This window comes from Triturus cristatus, chromosome 8 (assembly GCF_964204655.1).
Source record: "Triturus cristatus chromosome 8, aTriCri1.1, whole genome shotgun sequence".
NCBI classification, from domain to species: domain Eukaryota; kingdom Metazoa; phylum Chordata; class Amphibia; order Caudata; family Salamandridae; genus Triturus; species Triturus cristatus.
Genome location: NC_140591.1, coordinates 1,615,453,771 through 1,615,476,148, shown reverse-complemented (window position 1 = coordinate 1,615,476,148; position 22,378 = coordinate 1,615,453,771). Strand labels below are relative to the sequence as shown.

The 22,378-nt window shown below is 51.9% G+C and overlaps 1 protein-coding gene across 1 annotated transcript in view; it reads left to right on the top strand.

Moving 5' to 3' along the window:
• The first annotated feature begins 778 nt into the window (after positions 1-778).
• LOC146806340 (uncharacterized) overlaps positions 779-22,378 on the top strand; it is a 227,120-nt gene continuing 205,520 nt past the window's right edge. The window contains exon 1 of the mRNA XM_085623534.1: positions 779-930. The gene's annotated coding sequence lies outside the window, so the exon portion shown is untranslated. The remainder of the gene's footprint in view (positions 931-22,378) is intronic.

Here is a 22,378-nt window from a genome sequence, read left to right as displayed (position 1 = left end):
CCTTGGGTGTCTCGGAGACAGCTGAGCAGCAAGGAGTGATGAGAGACACTGGGGTGGGAGCAGCAAGGTGTCCCAGAGACAGCTGAGCAGCAGGGAGTGATGCGAGACACTCGGGGTGAGAGCCTTGGGTGTCTCGGAGACAGCTGAGCAGCAAGGAGTGATGAGAGACACTGGGGTGGGAGCAGCAAGGTGTCCCAGAGACAGCTGAGCAGCAGCGGGGTGTCTAAGAGAAAGTTGAGCAGGGAGTGAAATGAGACACTTGGGGTGGGAGCAGCGGGGTGTCTCAGAGACAGCTGAGCAGGGGGTGATGCGAGACACTCGGGGGGAGAGCTTTGGGTGTCTCAGAGACAGCTGAGCAGGGGGTGATGTGAGGCACTTGGGGTGGGAGCAGCGGAGTGTCTCGGAGACCGTTGAGCATGGGGTTGGTGGGAGCAGCGGAGTGTCTCGGAGACCGTTGAGCATGGGGTTGGTGTGAGGCACTTGGGGTGGGAGCAGCGGGGTGTCTCGGAGACCGTTGAGCATGGGGTTGGTGTGAGGCACTTGGGGTGGGAGCAGCGGGGTGTCTCGGAGACCGTTGAGCATGGGGTTGGTGTGAGGCACTTGGGGTGGGAGCAGCGGGGTGTCTGAGGCAGCTGAGCAGGGGGTGATGCGAGACACAGTGGGGTGTCTCGGAGAGAGCAGGGAGCGAGGCCTGTGATGCGAGACGGCTGTGATGCGAGACACCTGTGATGCGAGAGTGCCGTCCGCTCCCTCCCACCAGTGGGAGTGCCTGTGAAGAGGGAGGGCCGGGCCCGGGCGCAGAGTGAGCGCAGGAGCTGCTGGCGGTGATTGGAGGCACCTGTTGGAGCCGCGGGTCCCGGAGGGACAGTCGTGGGATTGATAAGGAGCCTGGGGGCGCAGACCACCTCCGGCCTGAGAGGGACTCCCAAGGTGAGGGGCGCTGGGGGAGGTGGGGACGGGGGTGTAAAGTGTCTGGGGTGATGGAGAACCGCGGGAAGAGGCTAGGGGTGTCCCGGGGCATCGTGCCTTTTTAAAATGGGTCTGGTGATTATGGAGGGGAGGGGGTGAATGAGTGATACTATGTGGGGGTAGCAGGGGGTGTTGTGTGTTCACAATCCTGTCCCCCATTCATTAGTGAGGCGTCTTACGCGGTGATCGGCTTCTGAAATGTGTGGGGGGTGCATTTATTCCATTGCAGGTAGTTGAGGCGCTATATCGGGACCCGAGGTATATTTGGCTGAGGCACTCCGCCTCACCTCCCAGGCAGGTGTGGGAGGAGGGCGAGACTGAGTCAAAGTTTCTGGGAGTGAAGGTGCTGGGAAAACTGGAAGTGCGAGGGCAGGAGGCGGGGAGGCGCTTCCTCACTGCAAAGGAACTGCGCGCAGCTGCCTGCAAGATAGCTCGGTGGGTTCAACCGCTACACTGCGCGCAGCGAGCTCTGAGGACCGGTCTAGTTTTCATGCTTTCGAGGCCGATGGAACAAAAACGATTGAGATGTATAAGGCCAGCACCGATTCATTTATAGCGCCCTGAAGAGGCGCGCTGTCAGTAATAAACGCACGCTAATTTCGTGACTGGAATCATACAATGACCAGCTTGGATGGAACATTCTTTGAAGGTTTCCAGAGGGCGCTTTGCGCGGCTCACAGTGGGCGCTATATGGACGGTTTGAGCCGCTCACAGTCATAAAGTAAGTTGGCGGCCTCTGCCTGAGCCCACTCTAAAGGATTGAGCGATGCCTGGCGACCCTCTTCCTTGCCCCCATGTTCTCATTTTGCATAATGCCCCCGCAGGCTTCTGGGATTACAAGGCGCGCTGTGTGGCTGCGCCCCCCTTTCCCCTGAGAGTTTGGGGGTCACAGCAGAGCTCGGCCTCATTCCCAGCGCTGGGCCTCGGTGCTGAGTGTGGACCATTGTCCTGGGAGAATAGAAGCCCCTTTCCCCCCCCCCGCCCCCGCGCACACACCACCCCCTGCACACACAGTGCCCCCGACGGATGCAGAGCAGCGGGCATGTGCCTAGAACGAAGAATCCGACGGTGCCCCCTCCACTGCCTGAGAGAGGCCATGGGGCACGTCTACCCCCCCATCCCAAAGGCTGCCCTCGCCCTTGGCATCCAGAGCCGTCATTGGCTTGCATCCATGACTGACATCCCCCGCTTACACCCCCACGCCTTTGATGGCTCCGCTCGCAGAACCCTTCCAGTGCCACCCACCAGTGCTGCAACGCAAAATGATTCTCTCCCCCCCCCCCCCCCCCCCACTCCCTAAAATGTGAAAAAGGGATCCCGAGTCTTCCATATCTCAAAGACTTTGAATTGTACTAGGGCTGAACAGGCCCGGTTCTAGAGGGTGGGCCTGGCCCACCCAAACATGAGCCTTGGCCCTCGCAGTGAATCTGCCACCTATGTACAACAACAATGAATACTGTTCCAATAACTTGTGATTTACGATCCTGCTGCAGAGCAACCATTTGTCTGTTGGTAGTTTTTAAACGAAGATAAACTGGATTTTATGGGAATAGCTCAGTGGGTTACCACGTCTGTCACAGAGATCCTTGTGTTACTTGCAGTTTAGAAGTTACTATCCTAACCTAGGGCAGTGACCTATGAACTGTCATCAAAGAGCTGCATACAAACTTCGCTTTTTTTGTGTTGTGATACAGTTAGAACTTCTCCAGTCTTTCATTATTCTAATGTTACAAAAAACAGCTTGTTTGGGCAGTTATACATTTTAATCAGTAAAGCCAAACCCAACCACTGGAGTACTCTTCAAATCCCGAGTTTGCGCTTCTCCAGACCAAACCCCAGTAAAATAAACTACCCACCAGTATGGATGACGTGATTTCTACACCTTGTAATTCTCATTGGCTTATGTGACATTCCCCGTAGACTGATTTATTGTCTCTGTATAATGTGTGCTGTGATGTAAAGTACTGTGACACCCTACACTCATGAGTAGCGCTATACAACGAATGGAATGGATATGAGAGAGGGGCAACGGAGAGATGAGGGGCGCTGGTGGAGGGTGACAGTGAGGGAATCCCAGGAAGAGGTCATGGGGTGGCAGGGGGAGCTACGGAGAAATGAAGGGTGCGGGTGGCAGTGAGGGAGTCAGAGGAGGAGTTCACGGGGTGGGGGCACTACAGAGAGATGAGGGGCACTAGTGGAGGGTGGCAGTGAGGGATTCTGAGGAGATGGTCATGAGGGGGAGGGGCTACAGAGAAATGAGGGGCACTGGTGGAGGGTGGCAGTGAGGGAATACCAGGAAGAGGTCATGGGGTGGGGGGGAGCTACGGAGAGATATGGGGCACTGGTGGAGGGTGGCAGTGAGGGAATCGGAGAAGGTCATGGGGGAGTGGCTACGGAGAGATGAAGGGCACTGTTGGAGGGTGGTTGTTAAGGTATCGAAAGAGGTCAAAAAGACTTTTGCACCAGCACTAAAGCCGGCCCTGTCATGGCCTTTCTGTTTCCGTTTATTTAATTAACAGTCGGGTGATTAGGACAACTGTGGAGCATACTTTGCATGCATGCTAATTACATTTACTGCTATATTCAATGTTTCAAGTTCGAAGGTGATTTTACTATTGTTTTTTACTGGGAATAGTGAAAGTGGAACTGAAAGGGGGCTGGGTCCCAAGGTGCACTGGAGAGGAGTAGTCCATAATCAAGCCTGTGAGGGAGCGCGCTGCCGAGGTCGGGGGTCAGGTGGAGGTAGTAATGAAGAGGGTTTCTCCCTGAAGGCTCGCACAGAGGGTGCCTGAGTAGAGTCACTTGCTTGATACTCCCACTTTAGAAACCTCTTCCCATCAAAGGGACATTACATGGAAGAAAAGCACTTTTTGAGAGGGATAACATTTAGGAAGAGACTTGGAAAAGAGTGTGTTTTACTGCACCTTGTAAGACTAAGGAGAGATAAAAGGAGGGCCCAGAGGCAGGCCTGGCTAGATTACAAGCGATAAATCGGGCCAGCAGTAGCCCACCCGGATGTACCCTTGGCCCACCCAAACAAAGATTCCTGGAGCCGGACCTGGGGCTGAATGTCTCCTCTTGAAGGGCTGGGGTCCCGCAGGGTTGGAGGGGGTGGGGCTGCACCCATGGCCCTGTTACATTTAGGACGCACTTTCCTTGTTTGCACACAGCGCACCTTAAAACAAGGTCCACTCTCTGGACCCGGGGAGCAAACTGGGAACGTGCACCCTAGTACATTAAACGCGTGGCCCCCAGGGCAGCTGTGATCTCGTGGAGGGGGGGGGGGGGCAGCAGCAAGCAGGCAGGCGAAATACAGAGCGCTTTGAAACGGCTGCGCCATGTTTCACATGCAAGTCAAACCCATCCGACATTTTTAAGAGGGACACCCTTGGGTTACAACCAGGTCCACTACTAGCGGGTGGGCCAGGCCCACCCAAACTTGACCTTTTGCCCTCCCAGTTGGCAGAAGAGGCCATGAGTACTGACAGAAATTCTGATTTATTTATTATTTTATTTTTTTCCCCTTTCTTTACATAATCGATCTGGTGTAGCGTGTAGTTTTCCAAAATTAAATATCGGCTATTTATGTAGTTTGAAGAGATGCCCTTACATTGACATGTTACTAAATACTACTATGAATAAAATTGTATGTATACATTTGTACCATGACTTTTCTGTCTGTTTTTACTATATTTAATAGTCAGGAATCTTTGCAGCTCTAGAATCCATTTACAAGTGTGTTCCATTTTTATTTGCTGTTTGAATTAGGTACAGATAAGGGCTAAAGATTCTTGCTTTAGGTGGTTTTGCAAATTTTTGTACCAGTGGTGCCAGTAAAATACCGGCTAGGTGGCAATTCTATTCAGGTGTAATTAAGGAACCTCTAGAACACATTTTAAAGTGCATTCTTTTTATAAATACTGTTCGAAGTATGCACTGTAAGGGGGGGGGGGGAAATGCTGACTTTGGGTGATTCTCTCTATTGTTACACTGGCTGAGACATTAAAATATTCATGTCGGAAGAAAATGGCAATGAGGCAACCCTACCTCATGTCAGAGGCAAGCTGCAGTTAGGTGGTGTGTATGGGGGAGTGGGGACAGTGTGTTAACCTGCCAATGATGCAGCAGGTGCAGTGGCACCGGAGCCCAGAGCTGGGAGCATCCATTTGCACCTCAATTATCTAACATAATATGTGTATTTGTAAAATTCACGTTCACCCATGGGTATCTTGGCACTGAATAACAGATGTTTATTGTTACCCAACTCAATGGTAGTCATTTTATTGACTTCAGAAGGATGAAAGGCTGAGTGGGCCCGCCAGGACTTGAACCTGTGACCATGAGGTCGAACACAGGCCCCTACAGTGGACACATTAGTCCACCAGACGGGCTGTTTCTGTGTGTGGATTCTGAAGGTGTTTATGTATTTTAGTTTGTGTATGATGCACCCAGTTATATACTGTGGGATGTGGCATACGTTATAATATTCCCATAGTGGCAGTGCATGCCTCATTGCATAAGCAGCCACAAGGGAATCGTAGATGTCTGACCATTATCTAAGAATAAATGTGGAATTATCCTCTTCAGATGAACACATCATTTTTCATGTAAAACCAAGAAAAACTAGTAATAATCTCCTTTCATATGACGTCAGCACCCTAATACAAGTGCTATCCAAAACATAAATCTTTCAACGTTCTGTTATTGTATTAGTCATGTTTTATTATGGCTTTTATTACAACTTCACCGATGTCAATTATTGTGATGTTTATAAGGGTTAAGGTGGTGTGGCATCACTTCATAGGAAGATTGAGGGTCAAAGGTCATATGATGTCACTTCTTGTGATGTCATTAAGGTCAAGGATGTGTGATGTCATTTCCGCTACCCCTTGCATTTTGGTGAATTGATGGCCATGTGCAACTCTAGGGTTTGTAGTCTTCCTTAAGAATGATTATATATTGGGCTTGCATTGTCCCACCCACACGCACCCTTGGCCCACCCAGATAACATTTCCTGGAACCGGGCCTGGCTACAACTGGTTCAGAGCCGCCCCCTTTGCTGAACAGACTGCATTAGCAGAGGTGAGATGCACCTCGTGGAAACGGGGCGGAGGGTGAAGGCTGCACTGTAAGTGATACACACACGAGACATACACATGACATAGAGCATAGGGGATACTTGTGTTCACACTGCCCCCAGCCCCTCTGACATGCGCCAGCAGTGGGGGGAGGTTTGTGTTTGCATGAAATGCTGCCTGGTGGAATCTTGGTTCCACAGAATCTGTGAATGGATCCGGGTGGTGGTGAGATGCAACGAGCAGGGCGGAAGAGATCGAGCCGGGGCAGGGTCCTAAAGGGGCCAGCCAGTGGCATTCGACCACAAAGATGCGTGTCCCAGCTGTGTGGGTTTCTGAAAGTCTGAATTTAGGTGGTTGCCAGGGATTGTGTAGGTGAGGTTCAGCGCCCCCCCCCCCCCCTCCCACCCACTTTCCTCCAGGTCCCTGTACGGAAACCTATTAAAGAACACCTGGTAAACCTGCAGACTCCCTTAGAAATGTTTACATTGAAGGCGGAGTCACTGGCACCCTTTAAGGGAGCCCTGCGAGTTTACATACATGTGAGGGTCTGAGCCTCCTGGGAGGTGAAGGCTGAGTCACTGGCACCCTTGAAGGGAGCCCTGCGAGTTTACATACATGTGAGGGCGTGAGTCTCCTGGGAGGTGAAGGATCAGCCATAGGCACCCTTGAAGGGAGTCCTGCGAGTTTACATACATGTGGGGGTGTGAGTCTCCTGGGAGGTGAAGGATCAGCCACAGGCACCCTTGAAGGGAGTCCTGCGAGTTTGCATGTGAGGGTGTGAGCCTCCTGGGAGGTGAAGGCTGAGTCACAGGCACCCTTGAAGGGAGTCCTGCGAGTTTGCATGTGAGGGTCTGAGCCTCCTGGGAGGTGAAGGAGCAGCCACGGGCACCCTTGAAGGGAGTCCTGCGAGTTTGCATGTGAGGGCGTGAGCCTCTTGGGAGGTGAAGGATCAGCCACAGGCACCCTTGAAGGGAGTCCTGCGAGTTTGCATGTGAGGGTGTGAGCCTCCTGGGAGGTGAAGGCTGAGTCACAGGCACCCTTGAAGGGAGTCCTGCGAGTTTGCATGTGAGGGTCTGAGCCTCCTGGGAGGTGAAGGAGCAGCCACGGGCACCCTTGAAGGGAGTCCTGCGAGTTTGCATGTGAGGGTGTGAGCCTCCTGGGAAGTGAAGGATGAGTCGCAGGCACCCTTGAAGGGAGTTCTGCGAGTTTAGATACATGTGAGGGTGTGAGCCTCCTGGGAGGTGAAGGCTGAGTCACAGGCCCCCTTGAAGGGAGCCCTGCGAGTTTACATACATGTGAGGGCGTGAGCCTCTTGGGAGGTGAAGGATCAGCCACAGGCACCCTTGAAGGGAGTCCTGCGAGTTTGCATGTGAGGGTCTGAGCCTCCTGGGAGGTGAAGGAGCAGCCACGGGCACCCTTGAAGGGAGTCCTGCGAGTTTGCATACATGTGAGGGTCTGAGCCTCCTGGGAGGTGAAGGATTAGCCACGGGCACCCTTGAAGGGAGTCCTGCGAGTTTGCATGTGAGGGTGTAAGCCTCCTGGGAGGTGAAGGATCAGGCAACCTTGAAGGGAGTCCTGCGAGTTTAGATACATGTGAGGGCGTGAGCGTCCTGGGAGGTGAAGGATCAGGCACCCTTGAAGGGAGTCCTGCGAGTTTACATACATGTGAGGGTGTGAGCCTCCTGGGAGGTGAAGGATCAGCCACGGGCACCCTTGAAGGGAGTCCTGCGAGTTTACATACATGTGAGGGCGTGAGTCTCCTGGGAGGTGAAGGCTGAGTCACTGGCACCCTTGAAGGGAGCCCTGCGAGTTTACATACATGTGAGGGTGTGAGCCTCCTGGGAGGTGAAGGATCAGCCACGGGCACCCTTGAAGGGAGTCCTGCGAGTTTACATACATGTGAGGGCGTGAGTCTCCTGGGAGATGAAGGCTGAGTCACTGGCACCCTTGAAGGGAGTCCTGGGAGTTTACATACATGTGAGGGCGTGAGCCTCCTGGGAGGTGAAGGCTGAGCCACAGGCACCCTTGAAGGGAGTCCTGGGAGTTTACATACATGTGAGGGCGTGAGCCTCCTGGGAGGTGAAGGATCAGCCACAGGCACCCTTGAAGTAAGTCCTGCGAGTTTACATACATGTGGGGGCGTGAGTCTCCTGGGAGGTGAAGGCTGAGTCACAGGCCCCCTTGAAGGGAGCCCTGCGAGTTTACATACATGCGAGGGCGTGAGTCTCCTGGGAGGTGAAGGCTGAGTCACAGGCCCCCTTGAAGGGAGTCCTGGGAGTTTACATACATGCGAGGGCGTGAGTCTCCTGGGAGGTGAAGGATCAGCCACAGGCACTCTTGAAGGGAGTCCTGCGAGTTTGCATGTGGGGGTGTGAGCCTCCTGGGAGGTGAAGGCTGAGTCACAGGCACCCTTGAAGGGAGTCCTGCGAGTTTGCATGTGAGGGTCTGAGCCTCCTGGGAGGTGAAGGAGCAGCCACGGGCACCCTTGAAGGGAGTCCTGCGAGTTTGCATACATGTGAGGGTCTGAGCCTCCTGGGAGGTGAGGGATGAGTCGCAGGCACCCTTGACGGGAGTCCTGCGAGTTTAGATGCATGTGAGGGCGTGAGCCTCCTGGGAGGTGAAGGATCAGGCACCCTTGAAGGGAGTCCTGCGAGTTTACATACATGTGAGGGTGTGAGCCTCCTGGGAGGTGAAGGATCAGCCACGGGCACCCTTGAAGGGAGCCCTGCGAGTTTACATGGGAGGGTGTGAGCCTCCTGGGAGGTGAAGGCTGAGTCACTGGCACCCTTGAAGGGAGTCCTGGGAGTTTACATACATGTGAGGGCGTGAGCCTCCTGGGAGGTGAAGGATCAGCCACAGGCACCCTTGAAGGGAGTCCTGTGAGTTTACATACATGCGAGGGCGTGAGTCTCCTGGGAGGTGAAGGATCAGCCACAGGCACCCTTGAAGGGAGTCCTGCGAGTTTACATGGGAGGGTGTGAGCCTCCTGGGAGGTGAAGGATCAGCCACAGGCACCCTTGAAGGGAGTCCTGGGAGTTTACATACATGTGAGGGCGTGAGTCTCCTGGGAGGTGAAGGATCAGCCACAGGCACCCTTGAAGGGAGCCCTGCGAGTTTACATGGGAGGGTGTGAGCCTCCTGGGAGGTGAAGGCTGAGCCACAGGCACCCTTGAAGGGAGTCCTGGGAGTTTACATACATGCGAGGGCGTGAGTCTCCTGGGAGGTGAAGGATCAGCCACAGGCACCCTTGAAGGGAGTCCTGCGAGTTTACATACATGTGGGGGCGTGAGTCTCCTGGGAGGTGAAGGATCAGCCACAGGCACCCTTGAAGGGAGCCCTGCGAGTTTACATGGGAGGGTGTGAGCCTCCTGGGAGGTGAAGGCTGAGCCACAGGCACCCTTGAAGGGAGTCCTGGGAGTTTACATACATGTGAGGGCGTGAGTCTCCTGGGAGGTGAAGGATCAGCCACAGGCACCCTTGAAGGGAGTCCTGCGAGTTTACATACATGTGGGGGCGTGAGTCTCCTGGGAGGTGAAGGAGCAGCCACGGGCACCCTTGAAGGGAGTCCTGCGAGTTCACATACATGTGGGGGCGTGAGCCTCCTGGGAGGTGAAGGCTGAGCCACAGGCACCCTTGAAGGGAGTCCTGGGAGTTTACATACATGTGAGGGCGTGAGCCTCCTGGGAGGTGAACAGGGATGCTCTTGGGCTGAAGGAGCAGCCACAGGGGCACAAGAGTCTGATCCATCCAAAAACATCACGTGAAAACAAAAACTGAAAAATTTGTGACTTAACTGTGTTATTAATAATTAAAATACTGTAACTGGAGTTGCCAAAGATGCAGGTTTTATCTTGACTTCGTTGTGTAATGTGGCGTTGACACTGGCGTGCGCTGTTCACAAGAGCTTTCTGCACTAGGGGGAAAGGTTTCTGCAATGCAATGGGAAAGTGTTCAGCTCAAAGGGTGACTCAGTACAATAAAATGCATTAATGCAAACACGTGCCCTGTGTATCAGTGAAGGGAGTTTCCTTCGACCTGGAGATGGTTTATGTAGCATGTATGAAGCAGCAGGACGTGCTGCTGTTTGTCAAACAGAGCTGAGTTTGTTAGTTCTGGGGGGAAGTGAACAGTTGGTGCTCAGTAAAGGGCCTGGTGCTTGTGGATAATTGGAGATGTTTGTAGGCGCTGTAACTGTAGGCGCTGCCTGTTAACGTGTTTCGGCAGCTGTGCAGCTTACACAAAAGGTAGATCTATTTGCTACATCTTTAAGAAGGGGCGTGGCGTAAGATTGCGGAGTCTAATGAAAGGGCACCTCGAGGCTGCATCACAGACCCCAAGGCAAATGGCACCCACAACACCACAGCCTTGATGGACAACCCATGTGAGCAACAGCAAACCACGAACAGCACCTGAAAGCCAATGACTGTAAGGGGCGGGCCCAAAGCCCCCTCTGGGGGTCTTGTTCTCATTGCATCTCTTTGAAGGACTGCCCGCGTAGGATATTCAAGAATACCAAAGCCAGCTCCAGCCAGACCTAGAGAAGGCGTGAAGCCTGCACGTGTGGATTCTGTTCTTTGAGCTTCCCTGGGTGGTGTGAACTCTCCAGGTATGCAGCACTGTCCTTCCTGTATCACAGTGGCTGGTACTTTGTCCCCCAGGGATCTTCTGTTTGTGTTACTGGGCCGAAGTCACCTTTACTCATTCGTGCTCTGAATATGTACCTGGTGCTCACAGGGACAACTGGAGTCTGTAAGAAAGAGCCCTCTTTTTGCATGGTTACCCCCACTTTTTGCCAAACTATTGATGAACTTTGACTGAGTGACGAGGTCCATGTTCTTACCCTAAATCTGTACTGTTGCAAATCCAATTGGCACGCTTTGGCTACATGTACGTCCCTTGTAAAAAGGTACCAAGGGGCCGACCTCAGCCTGTACTAGATGTGGCCACGACCCAGCTGACTTCCTCCATATGGTGTGGGCCTGGCGCGGTTCTGGGGGGCAAATAGAGGAAGAACTCACCGAAGTCTTAGGGTGGGTGGTCCCCCATGACCCAAAACACACAATCCTGGGCATCACTGATGGGTCTCGGAATGAGAAATTGCTTTTTACTACAGCTATGGTGGTTTCCAAGAGAGAAATTGCGGCCTCCTGGAAATGCCCTGAACCCCCGAGTGTGGGGCGATGGCAGACTGGGGTGGACTGGTGCGCCACACAGGAAAAAGTCATGTATGTGGCACGTAGGTGTCTCAAGAAATATCGTAGAGTCTGGGGGAAATGGTTGGGGGGGGGAGGTCTAGTCATAAAGGGATTGTCCAATTTCATGGCAATTGGTTTTTGTTAGTGTCTGTACATTGGGTAGTGCAAATTTGTTTATGTAATTCTAGATTATTATGGTGTAGTGCTGAATGGCTGGTGTATTCTTTTTGTAAATCAATAAAAATGTGTTTATTAAAAAAAAGGTACCAAGGGCACGGTGACCAGGAAAACCTCTAAGGGCTGCAGCGCTTATTGTGCCACCCTTGGAGGCCTTGTGTACTCACACTCACTGCAGGCTGCGTGTTTTGGTGCAGAACAAAGTGAAGTCGACATGGCACACATCCCTGTGTGCAATGCCTACAAATCACTGCCCTTGCATAGGTCAGCCACTTCTCTCACTGGGTGCACTATACCAGTGGTGAGGGTACAGGTGCAAGAGCCCTGTACCCCTACAGTGTTTAAGTCCATTCTTAGACATTGTAAGTGCAGTGCTGCCATTAAGAGAATATGGTGCTGGGAGTTTGTCATTACGAACTCAACAGCTCCATAGTGGCTTTACTGAAAACTGGGAAGTTTGGTATCCAAATTCTCAGCACATTAAACCCACACTGATGCCAGTGTGGGATTTAATGAAAAATGCACTCCGTGGGTATCTGAGGTGCTTCCTGAAAATCGACCAAACCATAGTGTCCAGGCTGAGTGCCTGCTCGCCGGTTGCTACCACCAGACAGGTTTCTGGACTCCTGGGTCGAGAGCCTGCTGCTCTCAGGGGTCTGAAACGATGCACATCCTGGGACGAGGTGCCAAGCCTCCTCTTCCAGGATGGGCAGGATTCACGAGGGGAAGCTTCAAAGGTTTGCCGCCTTTGAGCTTCCCCAGACCTTTTGCTGCCTCCAGCAACTGGCCCCCACCAGTTCTGACCCACTTTGTGTGGGGGAATCGGTGGAAAAACCAAGTGAGGTAGGGAGGTGTGCTCACCTTTGCCAACCCCACCTCTCTGGTGTGGGAGGCAAGGTGAAGCACAACTCTCATTCTCTACCATCTTGCACATGGGGCGACCCAGCCAACCAGAGTGAGGCATATGCCCCCTCCCACTGGAGGGTGGCATAATAGGGGGTGTACCCACCCCAAGGAAGGGACCCATTGGTCCCAACCTTAACCCACCTTTAACGCCCCTAAATCTGGTATTTAGGGGCAACCCTGAACCTTGCCTCCTCAGAAAAGGACTGAAGAAGCCCAGCCCTACCGGCCTGTCTGTAACTGGGATCTGCTTCAGCGAAATACCGGTGTGTCCTGCAGCCAGCAAGCTCGAGAAACCCAGAGGACCTGCTCTGCCTTCTAAACCAAAGACTTTGTCTCCTGTGAGCACCGGATTTGCTCACCAACAGACTCAGACTCCAGCCCATACCGTGAGAGTCTGCACCTGACGTCCACGTCCCGAGTTTGAGTGGCCCAACGCCACAAGGAGGTCTCCCTGGTGATCCTGACCTGAGATCTGGTGATCTCTGACCTGCCTCAACACTCCAAACGATGCCTGCATTCTCTTTCTAGAGCACCCCTATGACAACCGGAGTTGGTAAGAAAACCTGACTCCTAAAAACACCCCTGAACCCGAGGTCCCGCAGCCTTGTGTGGCCCAACTGATGGTGTCCCAGCGTCCCCAGGCATCCCAACTTACCCCTCCAACCAGTGGTCACAGCTAGAAGATCTTCGTCCCCGAGCCTGCAGTGTTTGTTGCAACCTGAGAATCCCCATTGAAATCACCAGGGCACCAGATGCCAAAACAGAACCCTGCATCCAGTCGCCGCTGCGGGTGTACTTTGGGTGCTAAACAGGATTCCCCTTTGCCCTGAGCCTAACATCTGGAGCTTTGCCCCCAACAACTTGAGCCACCGACCGAAGTTCCCCAACCCCCATTGGATAACATTGGGCCTCATCACTCTGCACCCGGCCGACCTAGTGCCGCTGAGGGTGTTTTTTTAAAGAGTGCATCCTTGACCCTGGGGGATCCCTTGTTCTAAACCCAGAATACCATCTCCCACAACCAAGTACTTACCTGTTAACCGATAAGCACATTTTCTCTACAGGAATACATTGACAGTTTTTCCTTGAAAATTGCTCTAAGTGTGGAATTGGTTTTGTATGAACTTGAAAACCTGTAAATAACTAAAAACTGCTTTATTTACCTTTTGATCTAGGAAATGTCCTAGTGTGATATCTAGGCATATCACACTGAGTAGAAAAAGTAATCTAACAGTAATTTCCACTGTATTGAAAAGATTTACAAACCTGTAACCACAACATTCTCTTTCAGCTTGCTTGTATTGTTCAACCTGCCTTGAAAAGTACCATTTACACATACCTGTGCCAGGATTGCTTGGTTCTAGAAAATAATTATAACTAAATATATATTTTTTTTTTATACAAACAAATTGGTCGGAGATCAGTCTTTGAGTATGTGACATCATTTGCTGCCTGAGTGTGTACAATAAATGCTTAACACAGTCCTCTGATAAAGCCTTACTGCTCGCCCACAGTACCACAAATAGAGAGTAAGGTGCGATCTACTTTTACCTCTGGGGATCCCCGGGACTCTGCGCACACTATACCTCACTTTGGTATAGTATATACAGAGCCAGCTTCCTACAGAGTCTAGGCACATTGGTATCCATCCATCCTTTCGATCAGTGGTGGACAGACTCCTGCTTGTCCATGAGCACACTTCCTGTCTTCCTCATTGTATGTTGTGTTGGATCCAGGACAAAGCTAGTGTCCGGCTGCACGTGCTTTCCTGTCTATTCTTCTGAGCCTTTCATTTTGTGTAGTGCCAAGGTTGTGCCCCAGTAGGGTATGTACAAGGTCCATCTCTGGAGCCGAGCATGTGTTCCGGCGCACATGCATGTCCTACCCACCTCATTGCAGATGGATGGGCTCTGGGACAGAGCTTGTATCGCGGCGCACCTGCTTGTCCTGGCCACCTCATTGCAGATGGATGGGCTCTGGGACAGAGTTTGTATCGCGGCGCACATGCATGTCCTGTCCACCTCATTGCAGATGGATGGGCTCTGGGACAGAGCTTGTATCGCGGCGCACCTGCTTGTCCTGGCCACCTCATTGCAGATGGATTGGCTCTGGGACAGAGTTTGTATCGCGGCGCACATGCATGTCCTGTCCACCTCCATTACAGATGGATGGTATCTGGGACAGCTTGTATCGCGGCGCACGAGAATGTCCTGCCCACCTCATTGCAGATGCATGGGATCTGGGACAGAGCTTGAATCGCGGCGCACGAGCATGTCCTGCCCACCTCATTGCAGATGGCTGGGGTCTGGGACAGAGCTTGTATCGCAGTGTATGTCCTGTCCACCTCATTGCAGATGGATGGGCTCTGGGACAGAGCTTGTATGGAGGTGCATGTCCTGCCCACCTCATTGCAGAAGGATGGGATCTGGGACAGAGCTTGTATCACGGCGCACATGCATGTCCTGCCCACCTCATTGCAGATGGATGAGATCCGGGACAGAGCTTGTACCGCGGCGCACGAGCATGTCCTGCCCACCTCATTTCAGATGGCTGGGGCCTGGGACAGAGCTTGTATCGCAGTGCATGTCCTGCCCACCACATTGCAGATGGATGGGATCTGGGATAGGATCTGGGACAAAGCTTGTATCGTGGCGCACATGCATGTCCTGCCCACCTCATTGCAGAAGGATGGGCTCTGGGACAGCTTGTATCGCGGCGTACGAGCATGTCTTGCCCACCTCATTGCAGATGGATGGGATCTGGGACACAGCTTGTATCGCAGCACACGTGCATGTCCTGTCCACCTCATTGCAGATGGTTGGTATCTGGGACAGAGCTTGTATCGAGGCGCACATGCGTGTCCTGCCCACCTCATTCCAGATGGATGAGATCTGGGACAGAGCTTGTATCGCGGCGCACGTGCATGTCCTGCCCACCTCATTGCAGATGGATGGGCTCTGGGACAGAGCTTGTATGGAGGCGCATGTCCTGCCCACCTCATTGCAGATGGATGGTATCTGGGACAGAGCTTGTATCGAGGCGCACGTGCATGTCCTGCCCACCTCATTGCAGATGGATGAAATCTGGGACAGAGCTTGTATCGCGGCGCATGTGTATGTCCTGCCCACCTCATTTCAGATGGATGGGGTCTGGGACAGCTTGTATCGCGGCGCACAAGCATGTCCTGCCCACCTCATTGCAGATGGATGGGATCTGGGATAGAGCTTGTATCGCGGCGCACGTGCATGTCCTGCCCACATTATTCCAGATGGATGGGCTCTGGGACAGAGCTTGTATCGTGGCGCACATGCATGTCCTGCCCACCTCATTGCAGATGGATGGGATCTGGGACAGAGCTTGAATCGCGACGCACAAGCTGTGAGCACCTCAGGGATCCTGTAGCAAACCAAATGCCAGTACAGCAGCCTGTTATTCCAGTCCCCAGTCAAAGCCAGGAATCTTATCTCAGATACACCAAGGGTTAAACCAGGGCTGCGTCTGGGCAAAGAACAAACTTTGTACCTTGAGCCCTGTGCTTAGGGGTCCAGCAGCTTTCAGGGTTTGGTGCCACTGGCTAGTTAGTGAGGCAAGTGGACTAGGAGGGGGGCCGTCCTCTTCTCTGCCACCTTCCTAGCCATTGGCCCCCAGATGCACTGTCCCTGCACCTCCCTAGCTTTGCCCCTAACAGCGGTTGTGGAAACAATCTTTGGAAGGGGCTGAACTGGGAAGTCCTTTCTCAGACCAAGACATAGGGTCTTCCACCCCTCTCGCCCCGAAGCTGCTGCCTCGAGAGGCAGTCTACTACTATTTTTCAAAACACCCCAGCATTTCCAAGGAAGCCATTGGTTGGGCATGCAAGCTGGCTTGTATCTCCTGCCCTTGAATCGAGGGTCAAGGCTGAGCTCTGCACATGTGGCTTTCAAAAACAGATGGACTTGATCATCGGGGCTTCGGTGGCAACGAAATGTGCTCATTGCGTTTCTCTTTCATGCCCATAATGGTGGGATTTTCACCAATGCACATGGTCAGCTCAGAGATGGCTGCTACCTTGGAACCCAATCCGTTCTTCACTTGAGATTTGAAAAAATATTTTTGGGGGATACTGAAATGTGGATTTGGAAATGAAAGGTGAGATGGTCGCAGTGTAGGAGCTCTTGCGAGGAGTTCCTGGGCTAGGAATAGCCTTGTGGCATAGACCCCCCTCCCCCCCCCCCCCCCCCTTGAAACTCCCACCCCCAGGTGGTCACCACTACCTGGCCAGCGAGCCGCAGTGTAGTGCTGACTACGGACTGCTCGTCGCAGTGGCGAGGAACCTGCAGAGGCGAGCGTTGTGGTGGGAACCCAGGGAAATCCTCCCCGCAGTTCTGGGCTCAGCACGCAGTCAGCACAAATCCCGAAGAGTGTTTGGAGACGTGCCTACAGACGACAGCCTGCCTTTCCACCCCAGAGCGCCTGTTCGCACTTGTGTAGCAGCCATATATGAGCTGGAAGATCGCTGCCTTCCCCAATCACCTGCGCCCCTGTTAGGCCTGGGCAGTAACATTTTGGCAATTCCACGTTCCGCAGAGAACGCAGAATTGCCGAAAATTCCGCGATCTGTGGCGTAGCGGAATTTTTTGCCTTGTTCCTGCTTTCAAAATGCGTGTTTGTGGTAGCGAGTTACCGGGATCCCTGCGTTTGGTGATTAGTTTTCCTATCCGTTCGAGTGCACCACGAGATTTTGGTAGCTGCCCGCGTGATCCCGCGATTGCGATTGCAGACACCTCACTCGGACACCCGCGTTTGCGAACAGGAAACACGCATCGCGAACGGGCGGGACAAGTGAAAAAAGATGACTGCGCCAATTGGTGACCGCATGGGCAAGTTCGCAAGATCTTTCCCCCCCCCCCCGAGCACGCAAACCACGTCCCTGAACAGGAAAAACTCATCGCGAATGGGCGGAACAAGCAATTCTACGAGCTCACGGGATTCTGCGTAGCTCGTGGAGATTCTTTTTTACCGTTTCGCAGAACTTTGCGTAACACGACTACGCTAATTTCGCCTACCCTTAGCCCCTGTGACCTGTCCGAGGGGAGGAGAGGGGCAGCTATTCTGTGGTGGAGTGAGCCCACCGTCGCCCTACGTTGGCCGGCCACTGCATGTCTGCAGATGGCCTCCGGTCCTGCTGTCATGTACACCCCATCCTCTTGCCTGAGCAGATGGGATTCGAAGCTGTGGGGATGCTCCAACGCTGCGCCTCTGCTCGCCTGCACATCGGTGATCTCCTGGGGTGGGGGGATGGTCGAGAGCAGCCATGTTAAAGAGAATGAGGCGGCCATGATGTCCTCACCCCTGCACTCCTCAGCTACCAGCCTCATGCAGCACTGAATTGTCCCCGGCACCGTAAACTGTTCTAAAGTTCCCAGGAGTGTTGAGGCAACTGGGACAACAAACATGGAGGACATCTGGCCATCACCAGCTCGGGGATTCTTCCAGGCCCAAGATCACTGCCCGTTAAGTGCAACAACAACCTGAAGGCTGGGCTAAAAGCAAGAACCTCTGCAATGGCGATAAAAGCATGCTCTGCAAATATGTAATATATTTTTGTCCAACCTTCATCGCTTCAACTTTTCTTATAATGTAACCTTGAGTGAATTTGCAGCTTGTGTGTGTATATATGTAACTCTAACCACTAGTATCAGTGGCAAAGCTAGAATATGTGGTGCCCGTGGTGATCCCTCTGTTTGCAGCCCGCGGGCACAGCATTTAAGAACAGGGGGGGTGCTTGCGATCCCTGTGGCAGCCGCAGAAAACAGTGGGGGAGGCCACTGCCCCCAAAACTCATGCTGCCCCCTCCTTGCTACACCACTGCCTAGTATCTGTTGTAAACTTATGTACTTATTACCATTCTTAAATGAATTTGGAGTTTATCTGTTTGTATCTTTTATGCAATTTATGTACTCTGAAGTCCTTCTGTAATGTAACTGGTTCTATTGTAAAGCGCTCTGACACCTTTGAGTAAAGCTTGCACTATATAAAATGCGTAAATAAATAAAAACACATCTGGCGAATCCAAGCTTCAGCATCTTTGGCGTGGCCAATCAGATGGCCGGTTTCACTTCACTTGATATGACTGGCACCTCTTAAGTCTCACACACACATGCATCAGGAATTGTTTTCAAACTTTTCTTTTTCCTTCAGCAGTGAGCTCACGCGGTGCAGTGTAATAACAGTAATTAGTCTCTAGGGGCGGAGTCATCTCTGATCACCACACCTGGTTTCTCTGCGATGTTAGTCACTCTCTGGCTGGTGAAAGTCTGAGGTTGCGGGTGTCTCTGTGCTGTGTGTCCGAGTTAGTGAATGCAGAAAGTGAGGGACATTGCTGGTGTAGGATTAGCTTTTGTAAACCGAGGAGCTGTACTCTCACTGTTGGAAGCATGGGCCTCTCCTTGCCACCTCTTGGAAAAATATTTTTGCAAGCACTGTAGTTTCGCACACTGGATGCTTGGGTTCGGATAATTTATTCCTCCCTTCTCCTTCATGCTTATTTCTGTTCCTTCTCCTGTGGAAGGGTTCATACATGGTTCTTTACCTGGTACTTTTTCAGAGTCTGCAGCGAACGCCTCCGTTCAACAACTAATAGTGCCTAGCTATGCACATCTAGCGCCGCTACTACGAGGAGAGGGCAAACAATCATTGTCTCTGGAAAGGAGGCCCTGAGACTGGGTATTTTATGTAAGTGCTGTGCGAAAATGCATCTCCCACTGTATTTGCAACGTTTTCCAGGGCAATGTTGGGCCAACCTGGGGTAGCCCTTAGGTATTTGCAGGTGAATGTGATCGCCAAAGTCTAACATAAACTGACGCCAGGATTCAGATGTTTCTGGCAATCTTTGCCTCTTTTTCAAAGTTGTTTTTTACACTTTGTGTTGTATGAGTTGTCAGTACATTTGAGACCTGTCATCATTAGGGTGGTCTTCCCCCATCTTTTTGTCTGCTTACCTCCACTTTCTGCTGTATCTTTCTGTGACCCTTCAGACTCTGAGCGCTTTACCACTGCTAACCAGTGCTAAAGTGCATGTGCTTCTCCCCTAAAACATTTGTGTGCACCTGATTGGCATACTTAGTTTACCTGTAAGTCCCTTGTAAAGTGCTATACCATATACCACCTGCCTTCAGCACTGATTGTGCCACCCACACAAGTCGTTTTTCAAACTTGTCTCAAGTCTGCCTTTGCAGGGGCTGTGTCTGCAGTTTACTGCCACTTCAACTTGGCATGTAAAACCACTTGTAAAGCCTTACACCACCTATTACACATGCTGCCCCTAAGGTAAGTCCTTAGTAGCCCTAAGGGCAGGGTGCTGTATAAGTAAAAGTTAGGACATGTACTTCTAAGTTTACCATGTCCTTGTAGTGACAAACAGCTAAATTCGTTTATCTCTACTGTGAGGTCTACTCCTATCAGGCTAGCATTGGGAATTCTTTATAACACTTTTAGCTGAAATTCCTGATTAGAAAGGAGAAGCTAAATCCTATTTGATATCTTTGGAATGGTAATGATAAATCCTCTTTAGTGATAAAGTTGTATTTGACAATACTAATTTAGAAATGCCACTATTAGAAAGTGGACATTTCTCTGGTCTTAACTGCTGTGTCCCTGCAGCCGGTCTCCAATACATGTCTGGGCTGGGTGACAGCTACACTTTGTGCATTCCCTTTAGACAGCCACAAACGCAGGAAGGTTGGGTGTGACAGAGGACTCCTCTGCATTCTGATAGCCTTTCTGGGTAGGAAGGGGGAGAGGGAGCCCCCACTTACATCTGAATAGACTGTGTCCTGTCACCACACCAAGGACTGACTACCTCCGCCTGATAGCCTGGCAGACAGGGCTGGAATGAAAGGGGACCTGTGCACTTGAAGCAGCTGCTTCCAAGTCACCCCCACTTCAAAGGCACATTTGGGCATACGTACTGGGGCTCTGACCCTACCAAATCACTATTGGACCTGGGAAGAACTCTGCTGGAGAAAAGACGGCTGTGCTTTAAGGATTGCCACTTTGTGTGGACTGACTGTTCTGAGGAACTGCTTCTCTGCTTTGCTGTGCTGCCTGCTGATATCTGCCCTGGTGAGGACATGGACTGGACCCATATCGCTTGAACCCATAGTGATTCTAAGGGCTTGCTGACTTGCCTCCTCTTTCTGAAGTCTCAGGGAAACGAAAGACTTCTTGCAACTCTCCTGGTGCTGCTGGACTCTGCCATCTGGGAGTCCTACCCTTTCCTGAGGTGTCCCCTCATGTCCTGGGCTTCAGAAGTGGGTTCTGCAGCTGTTTCTTTCAGAAACCAATACATTGTCCTCACTGTGCCGGTCAGAACCGATGCATCACCCTACGACGCCGATGCAGAGGCTGTTACACAGTGGATCCACAGCCTGCGTCGCCCGACAATGACACATTGCCTGTATTTCAATGAAGCCCGACGACGCAGTGGCCAGAATACGTGGAAAAGATTGATGCGTCGTGCCCTCTAAATCAACGCTTTTCTCCATACAAGGTACTTTCAGCGGACCGTGCATGGCTTCTGTAGTAGGACTGCCCTCCATTGTGGCAGGCCTGAACTCTAGATATGCACTGGTCCCTTGCGACCTCCAGTAACCTTTTCACCGCTAGTGACTTCTAAGCACTGTTTTTGCATTTAATATTTAAAAAATCATATCTTGACATCTACTGATTGGAAATTTGTCATTTTGGTCTTGTTTTACTCAGGTAAACCTTCTTTTTCTAAACCCATCTGAAGTCTTTTTGTGGTGTGTTCATTGTGTTACTGTGTGTTGCACAAATACTCTACACCTAGACTCTTAAATTAAACCTGCCTACTCTGTGCCAAGCTACCAGAGGGTGAGCACAGGTTAATTTAAAGTGTGTATCTAGCTTACCCTGACCAGGATTGTGGTCCGTCCTTAAACAGGGTGCAAACCTCTGCCAGCTAGAGACCTGATTTCTAACCGCACACTAACAGAACTTCAGGGGGGGGGGGGGTAAATGTCTTGGGTGAGTCTCTTTACGGTTTACCTCCTGCTCTATCATAAAGCCCTAGATGGGCCTCCGATTAGGAACCTTCTCAGGGGGACTCTGATTAAAATGATTTGTAGTTTGGCCAAGGTCCCTACTTGGGGGCAGTGGTTGGGCGCACTGAGGCCGCACTGCGTTTCAACATAGTTGCAGGAAATTATTAAAACGAAGGAACTGTAATCTCTCCCAATGCTTGCAAAAAAGTTGATTAACCGTCAGTGGTGGGTAGAGTCCTGGTGGGCAACAACGCGGGTAGGAACCTTGGCATCGGTCATTACAAAAAGGCAGGTGAAATCTGGAATTTACTTTCTTTAAAAAAAAAAATATTTTTACCCAAAGCATAGGCAGTGGCGCTGTCGTGATCAGGGGGTTTGGAAGTGGGTGCTTCAGCGGATGTCCCTAGTCCTTCAAGAGTGCTTCATGGCCCTGCCCTGGGGATGGGGATGGGGTGCTTGTGCCAGGGGACCAAGTTTCAGCCCGCTTGCCGAGGCCCATCTCCCAAAAGGGAGTCCTTGTTAAGATGTCCTCTGGCATGGTGTTGTGGTCTCACCTTACTCTCTGGCCTGGCTCCCTGGTGTTGGGAGAAGGTGAATTTGGGAGTCGGTGGAAGGGCCCGTTCAAATGTCGGATGCTGCTGAAGGCGCCCGGGTGGTCCACCAAGACTCTGCGAGGTTAGGCTGCGATTCTCACACGTCTTGCTATTCATGCAGGATTTTGAATTGTTGGTGCAGAGTTTGATATTTGTGATTGTTTGCAATCATTGTGTTTCATTTTCTGGTTTGAATGCACAAAGCCTGAGAGGTTTCTCGCAACCAAATGACGCGCCTCGGTTTGTGAAGGGAGGGCGTGCGTCATTGGTGGTGGTCATCTGACTCTGTGAGTCCCTCACCCTTGGCGTGGCGGAGTCCCTGGACATCTGGTACCTGGGTCTGCAGTCTGAGGTGTTGCCGGAGAGCGTGTCCAGGGGTTTAGGTAGAATCCATGGGTGGTAAGGGAACAGGGGTC